This window comes from Cryptomeria japonica, chromosome 8 (genome assembly GCF_030272615.1).
Source record: "Cryptomeria japonica chromosome 8, Sugi_1.0, whole genome shotgun sequence".
NCBI lineage: Eukaryota > Viridiplantae > Streptophyta > Pinopsida > Cupressales > Cupressaceae > Cryptomeria > Cryptomeria japonica.
In genome coordinates, this window is record NC_081412.1 from 16,092,603 (window position 1) to 16,111,140 (window position 18,538).

At 38.0% G+C, this 18,538-nt stretch overlaps 1 protein-coding gene across 1 annotated transcript in view; it reads left to right on the forward strand.

Moving 5' to 3' along the window:
* Positions 1-18,538, forward strand: part of LOC131048794 (probable fructokinase-7) — a 139,625-nt gene that overhangs the window by 88,554 nt on the left and 32,533 nt on the right. The window lies entirely within an intron of this gene.

Below are 18,538 nucleotides of genomic sequence, written 5' to 3' on the forward strand. Positions count from 1 at the left end.
TATAATATTATTTCCAGAATTAACAAAAATCAAATACATAGCAGGTTATTTTCAACTCACTAAATACTCCAGCATTTTGACATAATGTTCCAACCAAAGTTTCTAATTCTGCTGCTATAGTAACGTGAATAGTGCTGCATGAATAGTGCCAGGTGAATAGTACCCACGTGAATAGTGTCGCGTGAATAGTACCCACGTGAATAGTGTCGCGTGAATAGTACCCGCGTGAATAGTGTCGCGGCCTGTAGCTGGAAATGCAACCAAATAATGCGGCTGCTTGTAGCTGGAAAAGCACCCAATCTGCCTGTAAATGAAGCTGATAGCAAAGGATTCCAAAGGCCAAACCCCAAGGGAATGACGTCTAGAATATCACAAGAGAGGATAGACGTCCTCTAATGCCAAGAACGGATCTGCAACTCACACACCAAATTCTTCTCATATTCCACCTGCCTAATGAAGCCACAAAAGCTCCCTTTTATTCTTTCTCCAAGGGGCGACCCAACTCACTCAAGCAATGTGGGATAAAACATGTTCAATATAAAACATATTAAAATATTCACTTATGTCTCCCTTGGTTGCCCCTTTGATTTACACATATCTCCATAAAATAAATATTAAAGTAACACTTTAATATTTTACAATTAAATTAAATGTTACTTTAATAAAACTTCAGGCATTAAAATATATTAGCAATCGGACTTCGAATAGCGTGAGTGATAGCTCGTCGGAAAGCTCTCGCCAAGGAGTATCAAATCCAATCACCAAAACTAGCCCCCGTTGTGTCCTGCTGACTTACTAAAAATAGTAAGTATGCCTGAAACTAAGTAAATCAACTTCGTTTTGGCCCAAACTGGAAATGACTAGGCCAAAACACTCCAGGATCCCTTTAAACCCTTCGTTAGCCCTCGGGACCATGTAGAGCTAGGCTAACGCACATATACTTGGTCAATCTGCTAGAGTGGGGACATTATAGTCCGCCCCCCTTGAAATTGCTTGTCCTCAAGCAATCTCAGTCCAGCCTGCTGTATCACCTGCTCATTCTCCCATGTAGCATCTTCCTCCGGCAGGTCTCTCCATCTGACCAAATACTCCTTCACTATCCTGTTTCTGAGTTTCCTCTCTCTGGTGTCCAGAATAGCCTCAGGTACTAACACGAGCTTCCCCTCCTCATCCAAAGTAGGTAAATCTGCAGAAGGTACTACACTCTGACCAATAGCTTTCTTAAGCCTAGACACATGAAATACATTGTGCACCCGACTGCCCTCTGGAAGCTCAAGCTCATAGGCGACTTCGCCCACTCTGCGAATCACCCTGTAGGGACCATAAAATCTAGGCTTCAACTTTTCAGCTCCGCTCTTCTTGAGTGATGACTGTCTATATGGTTGTAGCCTCAAGTAAACCATATCCCCTACCTCGAAACTGCGCTCTATTCGGTGCTGATCAACGTACAATTTTTGTTGATTCTGGGCCTGCTGTATATTCTCCTTGAGCACTTTCAGGATGTCCTGACTATCTTGCAATAAGTTTTTGGCTTTGGGCACTCTGCTGTCCCCCAAAACTAAATCCATGAAGCTAGGTGCATCATAACCGTAGAGTGCCATGAAAGGAGTCATCCTGATGGACATATGATAAGTGGTGTTATAACAATACTCTCCCATATGCAACCATCTGACCCAAGCTTTTTGTTGTGCAGTTACATAGTTCCTCAAATATCCCTCCACCCATTTATTCACAATCTCTGTTTGCCCATCTGTCTGCAGATGATAACTAGTGCTAGGTGTAAGATCTGTACCACACAACCTAAACAGCTCCTGCCAAAAAACACTCATAAACTTACTATCCCGATCACTGACAATGAATCTGGGCAACCCATGTAACTTGAATATCTCTCTAAAGAAAAGATCTGCCACCTGTGCTGCTGTGTAAATGGACGGAATAGCAAAGAAGTGAGCGAACTTCGTCAAGCGGTCCACCACCACATAGATGCAATCCCTTCCTTGCACTCGTGGTAACCCAGTGATGAAGTCCATCGAAATACTTTCCCATTTCCTATCAGGAATGGGCAAGGGCTTTAATAAACCTGCAGGAAATGTGTGCTCTCCCTTATTCTGTTGACAAACCGCACACTCCCTGACATACCTCTGAACATCATCCTTGAGCCCTCTCCATGAGAACTGCTCTCGGATCTGCCTGTAGGTCTTGAAGATCCCCGGATGCCCAGCTGTGGGTGCATCATGAAATGCCTTTAGTATCACCTCTCTCAAATGTGATGACGGAATCAAATAAACCCCGTCCTGAACTCTGATCAATCCATCTATCACCTCATAGCGATCATCCTGTATAGTACCTGAAATCAATCCAGAAGCCCAAGCATCTCCGACATACTCTGCTATAATCTGATCTCTCCAATCTCCTGAAATCTCTGCCAGAGCACATAAGTGAGGTCTCCGAGATAAGGCATCAGCCACCACGTTTTTCTTACCTTTGACAAACTCTATGTCAAAGTCATAAGCTTGCAATTTAGTAACCCATTTCTGTTGCCGGTCATTAAGATCACGCTGGCTCATGAAATATTTTATGCTATTGTGATCAGTTTTGATCACAAACCGTCCGCCTACTAAGTATGATCGGAATTTGGCCAATGCATGCATTATGGCCAACATCTCCCTGTCATAGATAGAATAGCTCCTCTCAACACCTCGGAGCTTCCTACTCTCGAATGCAATGGGATGTTTCTCCTGCATCAATACTGCCGCTATCCCATCACTTGAAGCATCACACTGAAGTTCAAATGGCTTCGTGAAATCTGGTAGAGCTAAAACCGGACAAGATGACATCACTTGTTTGAAGTGGTCAAAACATCGCTGCGTTGCTTCTGTCCATACGAAGGCTCCCTTTTTAGTGAGGTCTGTCAAAGGTGCTGCAGTCTGTGAAAACCCCTTAACAAACCTCCTGTAAAACCCGCATAAACCAAAGAACCCCTTAAGTTGTGTGAGGTTCGTGGGAGTAGGCCAATCTACTATAGCTCTAATCTTTTCAGGGTCTACTCAAACTCCATCTGCACTAATAATATGCCCAAGGTATAGTAATTCTGTCATACCAAACTCACACTTAGACTCCTTGGCATATAAAGACTCTCTCTCTAGGATAGATAATACCTCCTCCAAATGCTGTGAATGTTCCTCCCAGGTCTTACTGAAGACCAAGATGTCATCAAAGAAGATCAAGACAAATCTCCTCAACTGCTCCCTGAATACCTGGTTCATACAACTCTGAAATGTAGCGGGTGCATTGGTTAGTCCAAATGGCATAACCATAAACTCAAAGTGGCCATAGTGACATCAGAAGGCTGTTTTCTCAATGTCCTCTGCTCTCATCCTGATTTGATGGTATCCGGATCGCAAATCAATTTTGGTGAAGAAGCATGCCCCATGCAACTCATCAATCAACTCATCAATCCTAGGAATGGGATACCTGTTTTTAATTGTTTTCTTATTCAGTGCCCTGTAATCGATGCACATGCGCATTGTCCCATCCTTCTTCTTTACCAAAACTACAGCTGAAGCAAAGGGGCTTTTGCTAGGCCTGATGTGCCCCATTTCCAACAACTCCTTAATTGCCTTCTCTATCTCATCTTTATGTTTCTTAGGATGACGATAGGGAGTGATCATCACTGGTTTGGCTCCCTCCTCGAGCTCAATAACATGCTCTGCACCCCTGTCAGGAGGAACCCCGTGAGGAATATCACTGAATACCTTGGCATGCCTGTCAAGAATCTCCTGTATATCAGATGGATGACTCTTCACCCGAGGCTCCGATGAAGTTGGCATAACTAAGCACTCTGTTGCCCACTCTATGTCATTATGTCGAAAAAGTCTCTCCATTCTCTTCAAAGAGACTACCCTGCAACTCCCATCTGAAAGTCCCCTGAGAACAACAGTCCTACCCTCATGCTGAAACCTCATTTCCAACTTCGCTAGGTTGAAAGTGAACTCAACCAGCAATGCCATCCATGTCATACCGAGGATGACGTCGTAATCTCCCATGTCCACAACGTAGAAATCATCCTCCAACTCATAGCCATCTCCAAATCTAATGTGAAGATTTGAAACCTTCTGAGTACATAATAGCTTTTGGCCATTAGCCACTATGACCCTAAAACCATCATGCTCCTCTGTCTGTAAACCTCTCCTGGCTACCAACTGTGTATCTATAAAGTTATGTGTAGCCCCAGTGTCAATGAGAGATATCACTTTCTGCCCTTGGATAGTACCCCTGACCTTAAATGTGATTGCCTTTTGGGCCCCTGTCAAGCGTGCCAACGATCTATCATCCTTAGGAATGCTGCTCTCCTCTATCATGTTACCCTCATCTGAATCGGAGTGCTGATCCTCCCCCTCTGACTTTGACTCCTCTGCTGAAAAATACTCCATTTGATTTGCCTTAGCCTTGAGAGGGCATTTATGAGATAAGTCCCAAGGCTCTCTACACTGGAAGCACAGTTTCTTCTTTCGAAGTTCATTCAAGGTTTCACTGTCTAGTCCTTTTGATCCTTCTTTGGGTTTGTTATACTCTTTCTGAAATGGTTTTTTGTCTTTGTCCTTGCGGTAGGAAGAATCTGTTGAATGGTATTTTCCTTTGTATACCGAAGGGGCTAAATCTCGTGCCTTTTTAGTTGCTTCTGCTAAGGTGAGTGGATCATGTCCCTTCACCCAACCACGTAATGGATCAGCAAGCCCATCACAAAATAACACCACCAATCTCCTAGGAGAGATATCAGTAACAAGTACAGACAAACGCTGAAACTCGGCGATGTAAGCATCCACTGACCCTAACTGTTTTAACTGTGCTAGCTCCTTGAAATGTAACTCGGGATCCCTAGTGTCAAATCTCTCAATCAATCTTTCTGTGAATTCCTCATAAGATGTAATCTGATTATGCCCCAGAGTCACCATGCCATGATGCCACCATTCATGCGCAACGCCGTCCAAATGCATAGCCGCATACTTGATAGCCTCATCCTCAGGCATAGGATTTAGCTGCAAGTATGTATCTACCTTCTGCACCCAAGCTCGTGCAGTCATCTTCCCTGAAGCATCATAATAAGGCAAGGAAAGTTTTCCAACTTTCTTCCTCAACTCAAAATTCTGATTCCTCCCTCCTGCTCTAGGCATATGTCTCATCCTCAAGTCCATATAATCTCTGAGGGAAATATCTGCCTGAAATTCGGGTCCACTGGCCTCCCAGTCCCTCCTGAACTGACCCTGTAACTCAGTAATCTGCGGTTCATTCACTGGTCGAACCGGATCCCTAGGTGGAAAGGTGGGTAGAAGAGGTCTCGAGCTCGCTGTTCGAGCTGGGTGTGCAATGTGTCTAAAGTTATCCGCCTCAATTCCATTGTTGCCATGTCCATTATTACCATTAATGTTATTCTCAGGGCCATTGTTATTGGCTCGGCCTCCATTATTATCATTGCCCCTATTGTTATCGTTTGCCCCATTGTTATTGTTTCCATTGTTGGCCTCACCTGGATTAATATTAACGCCCATCTGTCTAGCCATAAGCTGCAACATCATGTCCATTCGCCTATTCTGCTCCTGCTGCATACGCTGCCCTTGCTCTAACGTACCCAACAACTGTCTGAACATTACCTCCCCCTGATCTGGAACGATATTCCTCTCATCTCGGTCACCCATACTGCTGTCCTGATCGAAGAATATTTCCTCTATGTTTGTATGACTGGATTCTATGTCCACCTGCACGGATGAACTAAACTGCTCACTCTGACTATCCGGATTTCTATTTTGTCTGGCCCTAGTATTGCGAAAATTATAATGCCCCTGTCGCATGCTCAATCATACATTCTGGACCTGTTTTATTTCTGCAATATGTTGTGGTGAAAGTTTCCCACAAGATGGTAGAATCTTCTGCTCTGATACCACTGTAATGGACACCCTAGAATGCCCAAAAACTAACCCCACTGTTGATAGGAATTTAGTCAAACAGTTTGCAGCCAACTCCTTATTCCTCCGTTTAATGTTTCAATGTTTTTTTTGTTTTAAGTCTTTGCACAGGTATGAAACCACATAACATGAACTAAAAAGAATTTACAATAATAGGCAAGCTGGAAATTGAACTGCTGCTGTTATAATATTATTTCCAGAATTAACAAAAATCAAATACATAGCAGGTTATTTTCAACTCACTAAATACTCCAGCATTTTGACATAATGTTCCAACCAAAGTTTCTAATTCTGCTGCTACAGTAACGTGAATAGTGCTGCATGAATAGTGCCAGGTGAATAGTACCCGCGTGAATAGTGCCGCGTGAATAGTACCCGCGTGAATAGTGTCACGTGAATAGTACCCGCGTGAATAGTGTCGCGGCCTGTAGCTGGAAATGCAACCAAATAATGCGGCTGCTTGTAGCTGGAAAAACACCCAATCTGCCTGTAAATGAAGCTGATAGCAAAGGATTCCAAAGGCCAAACCCCAAGGGAATGACGTCTAGAATATCACAAGAGAGGATAGACGTCCTCTAATGCCAAGAACGGATCTGCAACTCACACACCAAATTCTTCTCATATTCCACCTGCCTAATGAAGCCACAAAAGCTTCCTTTTATTCTTTCTCCAAGGGGCGACCCAACTCACTCAAGCAATGTGGGATAAAACATGTTCAATATAAAACATATTAAAATATTCACTTATGTCTCCCTTGGTTGCCCCTTTGATTTACACATATCTCCATAAAATAAATATTAAAGTAACACTTTAATATTTTACAATTAAATTAAATGTTACTTTAATAAAACTTCAGGCATTAAAATATATTAGCAATCAGACTCCGAATAGCGTGAGTGATAGCTCGTCGGAAAGCTCTCGCCAAGGAGTATCAAATCCAATCACCAAAACTAGCCCCCGTTGTGTCCTGCTGATTTACTAAAAATAGTAAGTATGCCTGAAACTAAGTAAATCAACTTCGTTTTGGCCCAAACTGGAAATGACTAGGCCAAAACACTCCAGGATCCCTTTAAACCCTTCGTTAGCCCTCGGGACCATGTAGAGCTAGGCTAACGCACATATACTTGGTCAATTTGCTAGAGTGGGGACATTACATCCTGCCTTTCTAACTCTAATATTTACATTTCAACTGCTGGAAAGCTTTCATTTCTCATTTGCAAGTGGTGAAGGCATAGGGGAGAGTACCCTGTAGTTGAGCGTGTTCCAATAGTTGTGAGGGTACTTGTCATATTTTGATCCATTAATAGAACATATGGACACTACTGATTGAAAATTAAAATATCAAATTATATATATATTTTGTGTTAATAAGTACCATGTAATTAATTATTTTAAATTTACTCTACATATATCGTTGATATACTAAAATCTATGCAACTAGCCATTAATCAAATACCAAAATAACAAACATTTCTGATTCATTGAGTATTGCATAAGAGACAGAATACAATGTTATTCATAATAACTTCAATTTACTTTTGAAAATATAAGATTATTAATATAAAATATTATATTCTAGTTTGTACAATCCTACAAAATATTTGTCCAAACAAAGACAAAATAGTCAAATCACTACATCGTGCTACTTAATAAATAATTTACAAGTGTTCAACATCCAGTCCTTTAGTAATTAAATATGTTTCCAACTCGACATAAATAAAAACTCTTATTTCCTGCACTCATCCCATCTCTCATACATACTAAGCAGTAAATACTCAGATTCGAGACTTCAACCACCAAATTCTCAGTACCTATAAAATAAATATCCAGATGCGGGGCTCACCATTTGAATCAAATCAAGCAATATACAACAATTTTCAAAATTGCCTCTATCAGTCCACCCCATCACCTCTTATCCAATAAAAATGCAGGATTTCAAATCCATGGATCAAACAATTTCAAAAATCAAGAGGGAAAGAAAATATAAAAATAACATACAGTGAAAGAAGGATATTTACAATCTCACTGCATACAATCAAACCTGTCAAGAATAATAGACCAGACATTTCTGCAGTTTCCAACTTTTACTTCTTGTCTATAGAGATTATCAAACTGTACAAAACATTAGACTATAGAGAATATCAGACCATTCTACTATTTTCAGTCTAGGTATTTTGTTTATTTCTTTGTTATATTTTAATATAAGTTAGAAAATGAAAAGTGTCAATTTATTCAACCTTTATTTGTGCAAATCTTTCATGAGAATATCTAAATGGCCTCATCAGCGCACCATAAATATTAGATACTGAAATTGTTTAAACTTCATTTGATAACTTTATGACAAAATCGTGATGACAAGAGCTAAAGTTACCTAAGAAGTATTGGCAAGAAAAATCTTCTTGAGAAATGTGAGTTCAGCTTCCTCACTTAGGTTACCTTCCATCACACTTAAGTAACATTTTTGGTCCTTTAGCTACCTACCGGGATGTTCCCTAAGGGAATAAGGTATGGCTCCAAGACTGATTGAATGCCATTTTGAATTGGGAAAAAAGGCTGTGATGAATCCACGTACTAGGCATTAGTTATTTTTACAACTTTAGTGGATTTGCTAGCCTTTTCCATGCTTAGAAAATTTCAAAGCAGCGTTTCATTTAAATAAATGTCTTTCATATCCATGTTAAAACTCCTTTGTAGATACCTCATACCATTTAGAAAATAAATATTGGTGATAGATTAAGATGGTCATATTTCTACAAATACATCGCAAAGAGGAGTCATATTTTAGTTCATTGAAGATAAACTGAAAGTTGAGGTCATAACAACACTAAAGAACTTTTTCCTGTAGAATAAACAAAAGAAAAAAAGAATTCTCATGGTGCTAAAGCCAATAAAGGCGGTTGTGATGAAGAAAATCAATAAATCATATATTTAGAAGCTGATATAGCAGACGCAAGTTGCCCAAAATGAGAACGAAAGTCATATGAGTATGGTTTTGTCATTTATCCTTTACATTATTTCTTGTAACATGAGTTTTCCGATTCAAGTCCCAATTAAATGCTTGTCTTGACTCTAGTACCCAACAAAGAGACTTGTTAACCTAGATGTCAGTACTTGTATCAAAATATAAATGCATATCACTAATTTCAGATTTCCCGAGTCTTTCTTGAACTCATATGAGGCAAATGTTGCATCTCTTCTCAAGAAAATTCGGTATGGAAGAAAAGAAGTATCTGTATCATATGTGCCCCTTCCTCAAGTTTGTCTTTGGTGAAAAGTCCTCTAGTAGTCCACGTGTAAATATCTTTATACAAATTTTAACTATTGAAAAATATGGATATTATTGCTGCTTTTCTAGTTTGAGAAAATGAAATGATAAAGGAATGCACTTGCAGCAATAAATCTTGGCAACATAAATGGAGCACATTTTCATTATCCCTGTAGTAGCTAGAATGATATAATGCATTAGGATAGCCATGAAAGCCTTTGTGTCAAAATATGTAGTTTGGGGAGGGGGTTTCCGAGTCAGAAAACAGTGGCTTAACCTAATCTATAATTTTTGCTCCACGTCACAACCATCAATATGGAAAAACACCGCCTTTTTTGAGGTGATGTTGCCTAAATTTGGCCATGCTCTCATACCATTGTATATAACAATGTCATACAAATTACATAGCCCCAATAATTGTACCTTGTAGTGTGCAACATCTCCATTGCTATCTTTTGAAATCCTTTCCAAAGCTGAAAATCTCTTCAACTATACCAGATTAATTTCTCTCTACTTACTTTTCAAATTGCCCTCGATTGTTTTCTGTCCTTGCATTGAAGCCATCTATTATCAAGATTTCTCCCATTTAACTAAAAACTCAAATGTTCTTTTAGTGAAGCATGAGGATCTTCACAATCTAGGTTCCTTTCTTATATGACTTCAAACCTTTTGGCACAAAGTAGCAAGCAGACACTTTTATTGTTAACTCATTTTTTGTTGTTTTTAAACATGTGTAGGGGAGAAGACTGTCATAGTTTGATCTATTAATAGAACATATTCACATTATTGTTTGAACATTTAAACACCAATAATATTTTTCTTGTGTTAATAATACCATATTTTATTTTTTTAAAATTTATTTAACATATATCATTGATACATGTGTCCAACTCCTCATTAGATAGTACCGAATGAATCAGTATTAATTGTTCAATGCACACTCCATATGGAACACAATATAATGTAATTCGTTACAAATAAAATGATCGACAATGGTAAGTACAGATACAATGATGAGGACAGCGTGTGAGGAGTAATTTTTCGAAGAGATGGCATTGCATTTGGTTTCTTTGTTATTAATGATGATGATGGGTGAGTAGTATCATTCATTCTATGTCTTGAAAGTTTAGGGCATCAATTATGGTGTATATGGAGGGTGTGAGACATCTGGGTAGTAGGAAGAAGGGGTGGTTCTTGAGGAGAGGAGAATGTGGAGGTTAAGACCCCTAAACAAGGAAAGTGGCGTGGCTCAAATGAGCCTCCCTCATGCCTCTATGCTTTCGATGGTTGCTTGCTCTTACTAGCTTCATGATGATCTCAATGATGTAATGCATAAAGTGGAGGTTCACTTTGATTGCTTCCTTGAATATTTACATGGAATTAAATGGTACTAGATTCATCTCCAACATGCAGTGGAGGAGATTGCTATGAGGTTGAAGGTGGCACTAGTGGAGGATGCTACTCCTAGGCTTTTGAATTGTTGTGCTGATGAGGGGGATGTGGAGGATGAAGTGAAAGGAAGGTTGTAGGTTTTAATCTCCAATGTGTTGATCGTAAGTTGGTGTATATGGGTGGTGAGAGGTTTGTGTAATTTGTCTCAGGCCCTTCCTAGTTTCTCAGACACATATGTTCATGTTATAGATTGTTAGTTGCAAGGTATAGTAGTCTACGGCTTTGACCATTTGGTGGGGTTTAGTTTGGATATTAATATAGATAAATGGTATTGTTGAAACTTAGTAGCTTCCATAAGATACATGATTGAATGAGAGACTTCATTTATCTCTCATTCAATCATCTACCTTATCGATATAACTACAAGCTAATGGTAGACTTCATGATTAAATAAATAAACTTGTTATAATCATCTTTATATGCATTCACTATCCAAAACATCAGATTGCACAGTTTGACCTTTGGACATCATTATCAAACATAATCGATCATGCTATAATCATATTACACATGCTCTGATTGTAATAAGAACAGATCGGACTGATGATAAGTATCATAGCTATCATATGATAGCATCAATTGATGTTATCATATGATAACTATAATAGTTATCATATTAATCTTGCATTATACCGATCTGTTATCGGTTTTTAGATTTAATAGCATTTGACGTGACCCGATTTGTTATCGGTTGATTATGTTAAATGTCTTTAGGCGTGACCCGATAGTTATCGGCATAACACTCTAATGAAGCGGTGCTTGTGCACCGATCAAGACATGTCTTGATCAGGCATGTCAAGAGACATGTCCGATCAAGGCATGCCTTGATCGGTGGGCATTGCTTATAAGTATATGTCATATGAAATGCTGTAGAGACATAGAAAATAAATAATGTTATCTATAGCAACCTGTAACATAAGAAGCAACAATAAATATCAGTAAAAGAATAACAAAAATTATACAACTTCAGACTTGAACATAAATTTGAATAACATTTACATGGTATTAGAGCCACGCTGATCGAACCTAAGGCATTCAAATTTGTGAAGTTCAAATCGAAGATATAGACATCATATTTTCCATGGCTAATGCTATCAGATTTGAGGACAGACTTGAAGGAGGCGATAATTTCTCAGCATGGAAGTTCAGATTTAAGATGATTCTAAAAGAAAATAAAGTTGAATCATTCATAAAAGTTGAATCTAAAGAACCAGAGAATGAACCTGACGAATCGACATGGATTGAGGGAAATGAAAAAGCCATGAAGATCATAGTCGATGGAGTGAGAAATCACATTATGCCAATAATAACAAAGCATGAGACTGCCTACCATATGTTCAAAGCACTCGAAAGTGCATTTGAGATAAACAACGCAAGTAGAACCCTGGCTCTAAAAAGGGAAATAAATCATATAAGTATGAACAAAGCAGAGTCAATCAATGCATACTTTATGCGGATATCAGCCCTAAGGGATGAACTGGCAACGCTTGGATATGAGATCCAGAGCAAAGAGCTAACGCTCATTGCTCTAGATGGGTTGCCTAGTACATGGGAAACATTCATCCAAGGCATTAGTGCAAGGGCTAAATATCCGAAATTTGATAGGCTAAGAGCAGATTGTCTTCAAGAGGAGTCAAGGCTAAATAAGAAGGGGATCAAGCAAAAGAACATAGATGAAGATCTCCATGTTCTAAATACCAACTCCAACAAGAAAAACAAGAAGAAACATTTCAAGAAGAGAAAGAACCGACATGAGAAAAGATCATCTAAGAAAGACAACTCTCACATTCAGTGCTTTAGGTGTGATCAATATGGACACTATGTAGCAAGATGTCCGGATAAAATCAAACAAGCTACATTTGCAAAAGTTAAAAGGGAAGAATATGACTCCGAGAAGCATGTATTCTACTCTGCCCTCTCCAGTCAAGTATCCAATAAATCTAAAAACCTGGATCATTGGCAGTGGGTCTTCAAGACACATCACTGGGTATAGAGAATTATTGGATTCCATGTTAGAAGAAACTGATGAAGAAGTAACCATTGGTGATGACTTTGCACATCCAATGAAAGGCGTCGGTACCTGCACCGTTAAGCTGAAGACAGGCATGTCTCTTCAACTCATTGGAGTTCTATTCGTTCCTAGCATCAAGAGAAATTTAATCTCCATATCTGCACTTGAAGATGATGGGTACAGAATAACCTTCATGAATGGTAAAGTTCTAGTATGGCCACAAAACTCTTCCATCAAGAAGGCTATAACCCTAGGACATAGAAAACGCTATTTGTACGAGGTATGTACTAAATCTAACCTAGCCCTACTTCATGAGATTGTAGATTCTAATGAAATTTGGCATATTAGGTAATTTAAACTTTCGTGCTTTATGTTCAATGGAAAAATTAGTAATTGGTTTGCCTTAGTTAAAACAATACCATTCTGGTACATGTAAGGGGTGTGCCCTAGGCAAAAATACTAAGAACTCCTTTCAGAATAGTTCTAGGAAAACGAGCAATGTTTTGGAACTAGTTCATTCTGACCTATGTGGGCCAATGTCTGTACCATCATTAGGAGGGTTCCTTTATTATGTAATATTCACTGATGACTTCTCTAGGAAGACCCGGATCTACTTCCTTAAACGTAAAGAATCTGAAGAGATTCTCAAGAGATTTAAGGAATTCAAATGCCTCTCTGAAAACTCTTCCGAAAAGAAAATAAAAGTCCTAAGAACTGATAATGGGAGGAAATACACCTCAGACATCTTTAGGGAATTTTGTAAAGAAGCTGGGATTAAGAGGGAGTTCACTATTCCTTACAACCCCCAACAAAATGGGGTTGCTGAAAGGAAAAATAGAACCATTGTAGAAGCAGCCAAAGCCATGCTCCTTGATCAGAACTTAGAAACTCACCTTCGGGCAGAAGCCTCCAACACTGTTGTTTACATACAAAATAGATGTCCTCATTCCCACATTGAAGACAAAACCCCTGAAGAAGTCTTCACCGGGATAAAGCCAGATATCACCCACTTTAGAATATTTGGCTGCCTTGTTTACTTTCACATACCTAGAGAGAAAAGGACAAAACTAGAACCCTCTGGAAGAAAAGGAATCTTTGTTGGATATAGTGAAACCTCTAAAGCTTACAAAATTTTTGTACCTAGACATAGCAATATTGAACTTAGTAGAGATGTTATATTTGAAGAAGACATAGCCTTCAAAAGGGCTAAATACTCTATTGAGTTTGAAACCTATGCTCCATCTTCAGACCTAGAAGAGGATCCCACTCCTGAGATTCAGAGGGAGTGTTCAGAAGAAAATGAAGTCTACTTAGAACAACCAGAAGGGTTTGAAATCCACAATGCAGAAACATGTGTGCAGATTAAAGAAAGCCCTATATCGTTTAAAACAGGCTCCCAGGGCTTGGTATGAAAGAATTGACAACTATCTTCAAGGATTGGGATTCTCAAAGAATGATGCAGATCCAAATCCATACTTCAAAAGGGTCAAAGGTGATATGCTAATATTGATCTTATATGTTGATGATCTTTTGATTATAGGAGAAGATAACCTTATTGGACAATGTAAGAAAGACCTTGAAAAGGAGTTTGATATGAAGGATTTAGGCCTTCTACATTACTTTCTTGGATTGGAAGTTTGGCAAAACTCTGACAGTATTGTGCTTAATCAAGGAAAATACACCTTAGACATATTGAAGAGATTTGGTATGATGAACTACAGACCCATGTCTTCTCCTATGGAAACTAATCTTCATGGGTTCACTGATTCAGATTGGGTTGGAAGTGTGACTGACAGGAAAAGTACCTCAGGATGCTGCTTCAATTTGGGTTCAGCCATGATATCTTAGATTAGCAGGAAACAGTCTTTAGTAGCTCAGAGTTCTACAGAGGCCGAATATATCGCAGCTTCCATGGCTGCACGAGAAGCTGTATGGCTTAGAAAACTACTTGTGGGATTATTCGGTGAGCCACTGAAGCTTATTGTAATTCATTGTGATAACCAGAGCTGTATAAAACTCTCCGTGAACCCTGTATTTCATGATAGATCCAAACACATAGAGATTCCTTACCACTATGTGAGAGACATGGTGGATAGGAATGTGATTCAGTTGCAGTATATCAGTACAGGAGACCAAACAACAGACATACTAACCAAGCCTCTATCCAGAGTAAAAGTTGAACACTTCAGGAAAGGACTTGGTATGATTGAATTGTAATTTGCTTTATAATTTGTACTAATATATAAGATGTTTAATGTGTAAACTTCTTTTGTCGTATTATGACTTTATGGGCTCCTCCCCCTCTATCCATTTCTAAGAGGTGATGACTTTTTAGATAATGAACACTTGTACTGAACATTACAAGGTGACGATCTTGTAATGTTGATATCATGTTGACTTGATATCACTCTGACTCATGGATGTGCCATGATATGTTATGGTAGACATTATGTGACGTAATGTCAGTGCACATACCATAATCTGGATATAAGGGAATTCAACATTCTCAAGTATTTTATATCCAAGGTATCGCGTGTTATGCGGTACTGATATCACGAGATGATGTGATATATTTCTGTGTCACTTCTATATCATGAGATGATGTGATATATTTCTGTGTCACTTATTATGTGATGCATCATGTCACGAGCATATGTGATATGATCCTTTGTATTACAAGGTCGTGTAATACATTCTATTATGAGAAATATGATGCTTATCTCAATGTTTTCATAGGTCTCCAATTATCTTCCCTAGCTAAGAGGGAGTGTTGAAACTTAGTAGCTTTGGTAAGATAAATGATTGAATGAGAGACTTGAATGGTAGACTTCATGATTAAATAAATACACTTGTTATAATCATCTTTATATGCATTCACTATCCAAAACATCGGATTGCACAGTTTGACATTTGGATATCATTATCAAACATAATCGATCATGCTATAATCATATTGCACATGCTATGATTGTAATAAGAATAGATGGGACTGATGATAACTATCATAGCTATCATATGATAGCATCGATTGATGTTATCATATGATAACTATAATAGTTATCATATTAATCTCGCATTATACCGATCTGTTATCGGTTGTTAGATTTAATAGCAGTTGACGTGACCCGATTTGTTATCGGTTGATTATGTTAAATGTCTTTAGGCGTGACCCGATAGTTATCGGCATAACACTCTAATGAAGCGGTGCTTGTGCACCGATCAAGACATGTCTTGATCGGGCATGTCAAGAGACATGTCCGATCAAGGCATGCCTTGATCGGTGGGCATTGCTTATAAGTATGTCATATGAAATGTTGTAGAGACAGAGAAAATAAATAATGTTATCTACAACAACCTGTAACATAAGAAGCAACAGTAAATATCAGTAAAAGAATATAAAAAATTATACAACTTAAGACTTGAACATAAATTTGAATAACATTTACAGGTATTAAATAGCTTGGTCTAATATCTTATTGACTTGTATGTCTCTGTAAGGGTAAACATTTGGTGATATGGGGATTCTCCAAAATTTCACAATTCCTAGACCTAAACCAGGTTTGTTTATATATAAATTTTTTTTTTTCTAAAAATATAATAAACTTAAATTAAAATATTATGCTAATGTTTTTACAATCTTACAAATAATTTGTCCTAACAAAGTCAAAGTTGTCAATGTCAATACTGTTAATGTAGATTAGATTTCTTAGTAGATAAATTTTTTAATTTTATTGTCTCACAAATGATGATCTCACTAACCTATGAATCTTGCAGGTTGCTGCAAGTATAATGGAAGATAGTATGTCCACAAAGTATGTTGATTTCCTAAGTTTTGATAATGCTTCAAGTGCTGCTGATTATATCACAAATATCGCTGTGTTGAGGATGAGATCGATCTTCCAAGGCTTGCACTAATAGATTGCGGTACTACCTTCATCGATCTGTTTGTGAATTATATATATCTAAATGGGGAGGCACATCGATGGATAGACATATCTCCACACGTGTGGAGACATGTCTCTCCACCGATATGTCTGTCCATTTAATATTGCAAATACCGATTCATAATCGGTGGCATTAACAAACCGTTTGTTATTACAAACACATACCGATTCATAATCGGTGGCATTAACAAACTGTTTATTATTACAAACAAATACCAATTCATAATTGATAGTTAACTATTCAGTTAACACAACTGATTCACAATCGGTATGTTAAACTGAAGAATCAGTTAATCGATATACATTATCGATTAAGGTAAATCGATACACATTATCGATTTATGGTAAATCGAAAAAGATAGTTGATACACTCTATCGATAGAATATGGATCATGATATATGATCAGCCATCAGATCATTTAATCAGATTTAATGTATTCATGAAAAGAATATGTATGTATATTAATATACATAGTAATAATAAACTCAATGATTATTACTATGTATATTGGTATACATATATGAATTATTCTAATGATGTAAGTCTCATTCATGATCATATTTATCAGACCGAAGCTATCATCTTTAACACTCCCTCTTAGCTAGGGAGGATAAAATCTATCGAAGAGTATAAAACAATAGATCCATTAATTGTGAAGGAAGATATGGTATAACCAAGAATATCAACTCACATGATATTCATCATATCTCACAAATATCCATATTTATGGTATGTGCACTTGACATCACGTCTCATGATGCCTACCATAATGTATATCAGATCATGGCATATCCACGGATATTAAGGCTCATAATATCCACCACGATGATCTCTTGTAGAGTTATTATGGTTTATTTAATGACATCAAGTCTCATGATATCTACCATAATGTCTAAGAGATATTAACTATCATGATATGTCCTCGGATATCAAGTCACTTGATATCCATCATGATAGTGAAATTGATCATTGTAAAGTCGTCACCTTAAAATATCAATTAGATACAAGTGTTCATTATTGAAAAGTCGTCACCTTTCAACAATGTCCACAGGGGGCCCATGAAGTCATGGAGTCACACACATGACGATAAAAGAGTTTACACATTAAACATCTTTAAATATTAGTACAAATAAAAAATAATTAGAGACTCAATCTCAAATTTAATTTACATTTTCAACCATACCAAGTTTATCCCGAAAGTGTTCAACCTTTAGCTTGGTGAGGATGTTTGTTGTCTGATCACTTGTACTAATATACTCCAATTGAATCACATTCCTTTCTACCATGTTTCTAACATAGCGATAAGGAATCTCAATGTGTTTTGATCTATCATGAAACACTGGATTCACTGAAAGCTTGATGCAACTTTGGTTGTCACAATGGATGACAGTAGGATTCAAGGGCTGTCCAAACAGTCCTACAAGCAATTTCCTAAGCCACACTGCTTCTCTTGCTCCCATGGAGGCTGCAATGTACTCAACTTCTGTAGAACTCTGTGCAACTGAGGATTGTTTTCTACTGATCCATGAGATCATTGCAACAACCTGATGTGCTCTTTCTGTCAACCACACTTCCAGCCCAATCTGAGTCAGTGTATCCATGTAGATCTAGGTCTACATGTTTGTATCTAAGACCATATCCAATTGAGCCTCGAAGGTATCTCAGAATGTGTTTTGGTGCAACAAGATGTATCTCCTTTGGTTCACACATAAACTGGCTAAGTGCATTCACTGCATAACAAATATCAGGTCTAGTGTTGACCAAATACATCAAGGATCCAATTATTTGTCTGTAGAGAGTGGGATTTGCAAATTCTGAGTCTACAGCTGCTTCCTTCAATTTGTGCAAATTTGTTTCCATAGGTGTAGACATGGGTCTACACTCCATCATTCCAAACCTCTT